This window comes from Schistocerca piceifrons, chromosome 5 (assembly GCF_021461385.2).
Source record: "Schistocerca piceifrons isolate TAMUIC-IGC-003096 chromosome 5, iqSchPice1.1, whole genome shotgun sequence".
In the NCBI taxonomy this organism is placed as follows: domain Eukaryota; kingdom Metazoa; phylum Arthropoda; class Insecta; order Orthoptera; family Acrididae; genus Schistocerca; species Schistocerca piceifrons.
The window spans coordinates 492620052-492626502 of NC_060142.1; the positions used below are offsets into that span (position 1 = coordinate 492620052).

The 6451-nt window shown below is 46.3% G+C and overlaps 1 pseudogene; it reads left to right on the forward strand.

The window, feature by feature from the left end:
* The first annotated feature begins 4878 nt into the window (after positions 1–4878).
* LOC124799777 lies at positions 4879–4996 on the forward strand (annotated as a pseudogene).
* Positions 4997–6451: the final 1455 nt, after the last annotated feature.

Sequence of the window (6451 nt, forward strand, 5' to 3'; positions counted from 1 at the left end):
GACGACACCATCTGCAGCGCCTTTCCGGGGCTTCTGAGGATATCGTTTGGACGCTAGACAACTGGAAATCGTGCTCTAGTCAGATGAGCCCCAATTTCAGTTGGTAAGATTTGATGATATGGTTCGAGTGTTGCGCAGACGCCAGCTAGCCATGGAACCAAGTTGTTAACAAAGCACTATGCAAGCTGGTGGTAACTGAAGAATGATGTGGGCTGTATTTTCATGGAGTGGATTGGGTCTTCTGGCCAACTGAACCGATCACTGACTGGAAATGGTAGTGCTTGGCTACTTGGAGACCATTCATGGACTTCATGTCCCCAAAATAACGATGGAATTTTTATGGACGACAATGCGTTGTGTCACCGATTTGAAAACTATTCTGGACAGATCGAGCAAACTATTTAGCTACCCAGATCGCCCGACATGAATTCCATCCAATATTCTACATCTACATCTATACTCCGCGAGCCACCTTACGGTGTGTGGCGGAGGGTACTTATTGTACCACTATCTGATCCCCCCTTCCCTGTTCCATTCACGAATTGTGCGTGGGAAGAACGACTGCTTGTAAGTCTCCGTATTTGCTTTAATTTCTCGGATCTTTTCGTTGTGATCATTACGCGAGATATATGTGGGCGGTAGTAATATGTTGCCCATCTCTTCCCGGAATGTGCTCTCTCGTAATTTCGATAATAAACCTCTCCGTATTGCGTAACGCCTTTGTTGAAGTGTCCGCCACTGGAGCTTGTTCAGCATCTCCGTAACGCTCTCGCGCTGACTAAATGTCCCCATGACGAATCGCGCTGCTTTTCGCTGGATCATGTCTATCTCTTCTATTAATCCAACCTGGTAAGGGTCCCATACTGATGAGCAATACTCAAGAATCGGACGAACAAGCGTTTTGTAAGCTACTTCTTTCGTCGATGAGTCACATTTTCTTAGAATTCTTCCTATGAATCTCAACCTGGCGCCTGCTTTTCCCACTATTTGTTTTATGTGATCATTCCACTTCAGATCGCTCCGGATAGTAACTCCTAAGTATTTTACGTTCGTTACCGCTTCCAATGATTTACCACCTATGGCATAGTCGTACTGGAATGGATTTCTGCCCCTATGTATGCGCATTATATTACATTTATCTACGTTTAGGGAAAGCTGCCAGCTGTCGCACCATGCATTAATCCTCTGCAGGTCCTCCTGGAGTACGTACGAGTCTTCTGATGTTGCTACTTTCTTGTAGACAACCGTGTCATCTGCAAATAGCCTCACGGAGCTACCGATGTTGTCAACTAAGTCATTTATGTATATTGTAAACAATAAAGGTCCTATCACGCTTCCCTGCGGTACTCCCGAAATTACCTCTACATCTGCAGATTTTGAACCGTTAAGAATGACATGTTGTGTTCTTTCTTCTAGGAAATCCTGAATCCAATCACAAACCTGTTCCGATATTCCGTAAGCTCGTATTTTTTTCGCTAAACGTAAGTGCGGAACCGTATCAAATGCCTTCCTGAAGTCCAGGAATACGGCATCAATCTGCTCGCCAGTGTCTACGGCACTGTGAATTTCTTGGGCAAATAGGGCGAGCTGAGTTTCACATGATCTCTGGTTCAAATGGTTCAAATGGCTCTGAGCACTATGGGACTCAACTGCTGAGGTCATTAGTCCCCTAGAACTTAGAACTAGTTAAACCTAACTAACCTAAGGACATCACAAATATCCATGCCCGAGGCAGGATTCGAACCTGCGACCGTAGCGGTCTTGCGGTTCCAGACTGCAGCGCCTTTAACCGCACGGCCACTTCGGCCGGCATGATGATCTCTGTTTGCGGAATCCATGTTTGTTATGATGAAGGAGATTTGTATTATCTAAGAACGTCATAATACGAGAACACAAAACATGTTCCATTATTCTACAACAGATTGACGTAAGCGAAATAGGCCTATAATTATTCGCATCTGATTTATGACCCTTCTTGAAAATGGGAACGACCTGCGCTTTCTTCCAGTCGCTAGGTACTTTACGTTCTTCCAGCGATCTACGATAAGTTGCTGATAGAAAGGGGGCAAGTTATTTAGCATAATCACTGTAGAATCTTAAGGGTATCTCGTCTGGTCCGGATGCTTTTCCGCTACTAAGTGATAGCAGTTGTTTTTCAATTCCGATATCGTTTATTTCAATATTTTCCATTTTGGCGTCCGTGCGACGGCTGAAGTCAGGGAGCGTGTTACGATTTTCCACAGTGAAACAGTTTCGGAACACTGAATTCAGTATTTCTGCCTTTCTTCGGTCGTCCTCTGTTTCGGTGCCATCGTGGTCAACGAGTGACTGAATAGGGGATTTAGATCCGCTTACCGATTTTACATATGACCAAAACTTTTTAGGGTTCTTGTTTAGATTGTTTGCCAATGTTTTATGTTCGAATTCGTTGAATGCTTCTCTCATTGCTCTCTTTACGCTCTTTTTCGCTTCGTTCAGCTTTTCCTTATCAGCTATGATTCGACTACTCTTAAACCTATGATGAAGCTTTCTTTGTTTCCGCAGTACCTTTCGTACATGATTGCTATACCACGGTGGATCTTTCCCCTCGTTTTGGACCTTAGTCGGTACGAACTTATCTAAGGCGTACTGGACGATGTTTCTGAATTTTTTCCATTTTTGTTCCATATCCTCTTCCTCAGAAATGAACGTTTGATGGTGGTCACTCAGATATTCTGCGATTTGTGCCCTATCACTCTTGTTAAGCAAATATATTTTCCTTCCTTTCTTGGCATTTCTTATTACACTTGTAGTCATTGATGCAACCACTGACTTATGATCACTGATACCCTCTTCTACATTCACGGAGTCGAAAAGTTCCGGTCTATTTGTTGCTATGAGGTCTAAAACGTTAGCTTCACGAGTTGGTTCTCTAACTATCTGCTCGAAGTAATTCTCGGACAAGGCAGTCAGGATAATGTCACAAGAGTCTCTGTCCCTGGCTCCAGTTCTGATTGTATGACTATCCCATTCTATACCTGGTAGATTGAAGTCTCCCCCTATTACAATAGTATGATCACGAAACTTCTTCACGACGTTCTGCAGGTTCTCTCTGAGGCGCTCAACTACTACGGTTGCTGATGCAGGTGGTCTATAGAAGCATCCGACTATCATATCTGACCCACCTTTGATACTTAACTTAACCCAGATTATTTCACATTCGCATTCGCTAATAACTTCACTGGATATTATTGAATTCTTTACTGCTATAAATACTCCTCCACCATTGGCGTTTATCCTATCCTTGCGGTATATATTCCATTCTGTGTCTAGGATTTCGTTACTGTTCACTTCCGGTTTTAACCAACTTTCCGTTCCTAATACTATATGCGCACTATTTCCTTCAATAAGAGATACTAATTCAGGAACCTTGCCCTGGATACTCCTGCAGTTTACCAATATTACGTTAACTTTTCCTGTTTTTGGTCTCTGAGGACGGACGTTCTTTATCAACGATGATAATGTCCTCTCTGGTACGCCGTCAGGTATTTTATCGTTTCGCCCAAGGGGGGGTCCCTCTAACCTAAAAAACCTCCGTGTGCACGCCACACGTACTCTGCTACCCTAGTAGCTGCTTCCGGTGTGTAGTGCACGCCTGACCTGTCTAGGGGGGCCCTACAGTTCTCCACCCAATAACGGAGGTCGATGAATTTGCAACCATTATAGTCGCAGAGTCGTCTGAGCCTCTGGTTTAGACCCTCCACACGGCTCCAAACCAGAAGACCGCGATCGACTCTGGGCACTATGCTGCAGATATTAAGCTCAGCTTGCACTCCGCGTGCGATGCTGGTTGTCTTCACCAAATCAGCCAGCCGCCGGAAGGAACCAAGGATGGCCTCAGAACCCAAGCGGCAGGCGTCATTCGTTCCGACATGTGCTACTATCTGCAGCCGGTCACACCCAGTGCGTTCAATAGCTGCCGGAAGGGCCTCCTCCACATTACGGACGAGACCCCCCGGCAAGCACACCGAGTGCACACTGGCATTCTTCCCCGACCTACCCGCTATTTTCCTAAGGGGCTCCATAACCCGCCTAACGTTGGAGCTCCCTATAACTAATAGGCCCGCCCTCTGTGACTGTCGGGACCTTGCCGGAGAATCGGCCACTGGCCCAACAGGCGAGGCATCCTGTGGTGGGTCGGAAACGATGTCATCACCACTAGGAAGCACCCCGTACCTGTTGGAAAGGGGTAAGGCAGCTGCCACGCGGCCAGATCCCACCTTCGCCTTTCGGCCAGGCACGCGCGAGCCCACCACTGTCCGCCATTCACCCTGGAGTGATGGCTGACCGGTAAGATGCTCACTGCCGGAAGACGCAGCGACATCAGGGGTTCCATGTGATTCCAAGGCCACCGAAGTAGGCATAGGTCTCACCACAGTTGCCCCAACGCCATTACGAGCCGACGCCTGCGCCTCGAGCTCGATGAGCCTAACAGACAAAGCCTCCACCTGCCCCCGAAGAGTGGCCAATTCTCCTTGCGTCCGCTCACAACAACCACAGTCCCTACACATGACTATGTTTACCCTACTCTATACGGTGACAAATTCCTAAGATAATCTTCTGATGAGCTACTCTGATAATCAAGAAACACTCACTGAAATACGAGACGCGAAAACTACGCTAGGTTTTCCCAGAAAAACTATTTAAAAGGTAAGCGCAGCAAATAAGTACAAAAACGCTTTATACAAACAGTACTCGCTGCTGCTGGTGCTCTCGCTCTGGCTGTCACAAGACAACTGCTGATTCAAGTGACATGGGACATAATCGAGAGGTCAGGTCGTGCACAAAATCCTGCACCGGCAACAGTTTCACATTTATGGACGGTTATAGAGACAGCATGTCAACGGCCTTGCCGCAGTGGTAATACCGGTTCCCGTCAGATCACCGAAGCTAAGCGCTGTCGGGCTGGGCTAGCACTTGGATGGGTGACCATCAGGTCTGCTGAGCACTGTTGGCTAGCGGGGTGCACTCAGCTCTTATGAGGCAAATTGAAGATCTACTTGATTGGGAAGTAGCGGCTCCTGTCTCGGAAACTGACATACGGCCGGGAGAGCGGTGTACTGACCGCATGCACCTCCATATCCGCATCCATTGACGCCTATAGGCTGCGGATGACACGGCGACCGGTCGATACCGTTGGGCCTTCGTGAGCTGTTCGGGAGGAATTTAAGTTAAAGTTATAGATGCAGCATGGTTCAATGCTTCTGCAGGTGATTTGCAATGACTTGCTGAGTTATGTTACGTCGAGTTGTACTACGCCCGGCAGAATGAGGTCCGACACGACATTAGAGTGTGTCCCATGATTTTTGTCACCTCAGTGTCCAACGTATTCTACGCGACTTTCTATACTCAACGGCATGTTTATAGTTTAATCAGAATTACTGGTCGGAAGGAGTGGCCGAGCGGTTGTAGGCGCTACAGTCTGGAACCGCGCGGCCGCTACTTTTCAAGGGGACTGATGACCTCAGAAGTTAAGTCCCATTGTGCTCAGAGACATTTTGAACCAGAATTACTGAATCCATAGGTCCAGCAAGTTGGCATACAAAATAAGTAAAATTTTTAACATATATGTGATAATGAATATGTGTTTCTTACAATGCTCACAGTTATCAGGTTCGGAAGGACTCCGTTGCCTGTAGGTTTTGCGTCGTGCAGTTCCGTAACTGATAAATTAACGCGCACCGAGAACATCGCCGCACGCGTGACGCCTTCTAATTGATTATCCGTGTCCTGTTCGATACAACACGCCACAGGGCGGCTGGGATTCCTGTCGGAGAGTATCTGCCAACATCGGGAGATAACGCGAGTCCTTCCAAACTTGACAGAGTGGTCCACGGTTACGTCACTCACGCTGCCAGACGCACCCTGATAACCCGTTATCTGACCGGGTGCCGCTTACTTATAATGAAGTTCCGGTGGCCAGCGCCACAGTGCTGCAATGGCTTGGTTACCCCTCTTATGGTAGGTACTTCGGCTTTTTCTACAAATACGAACGTGTTTTATTAATTTGATTACTATGTCTCCTAAACACTTTTATTTGATTTGTTGTGGAAAAGTAGTGTGAGGAATAATTTAACACATCCAGATATAATTTTGAAATATGTATTTCATTTCGATATGTATTTCATGTTGACATGATATTCTTTTTGGAATCGATACTGGATGTGGGGAGAAAACTATGTTCATATGCGTGACGATTCCTGTCGAAGTAATTTCAAACTTAAATAATTTGACTAATAAGAAACCAAATAGCCGTTCTAAATAGAAAAGCCAAAAGCTCCTGATAGTACCAGACATGCATCGCTCCTGATATACTCATGTTGCCCTTTTGTCACATGATATACTGCGAACTACGGATGAAGGGCAACAGGCTGATTGCTTATTTCTAGATTTCCGAATGGTTCAAATGGCT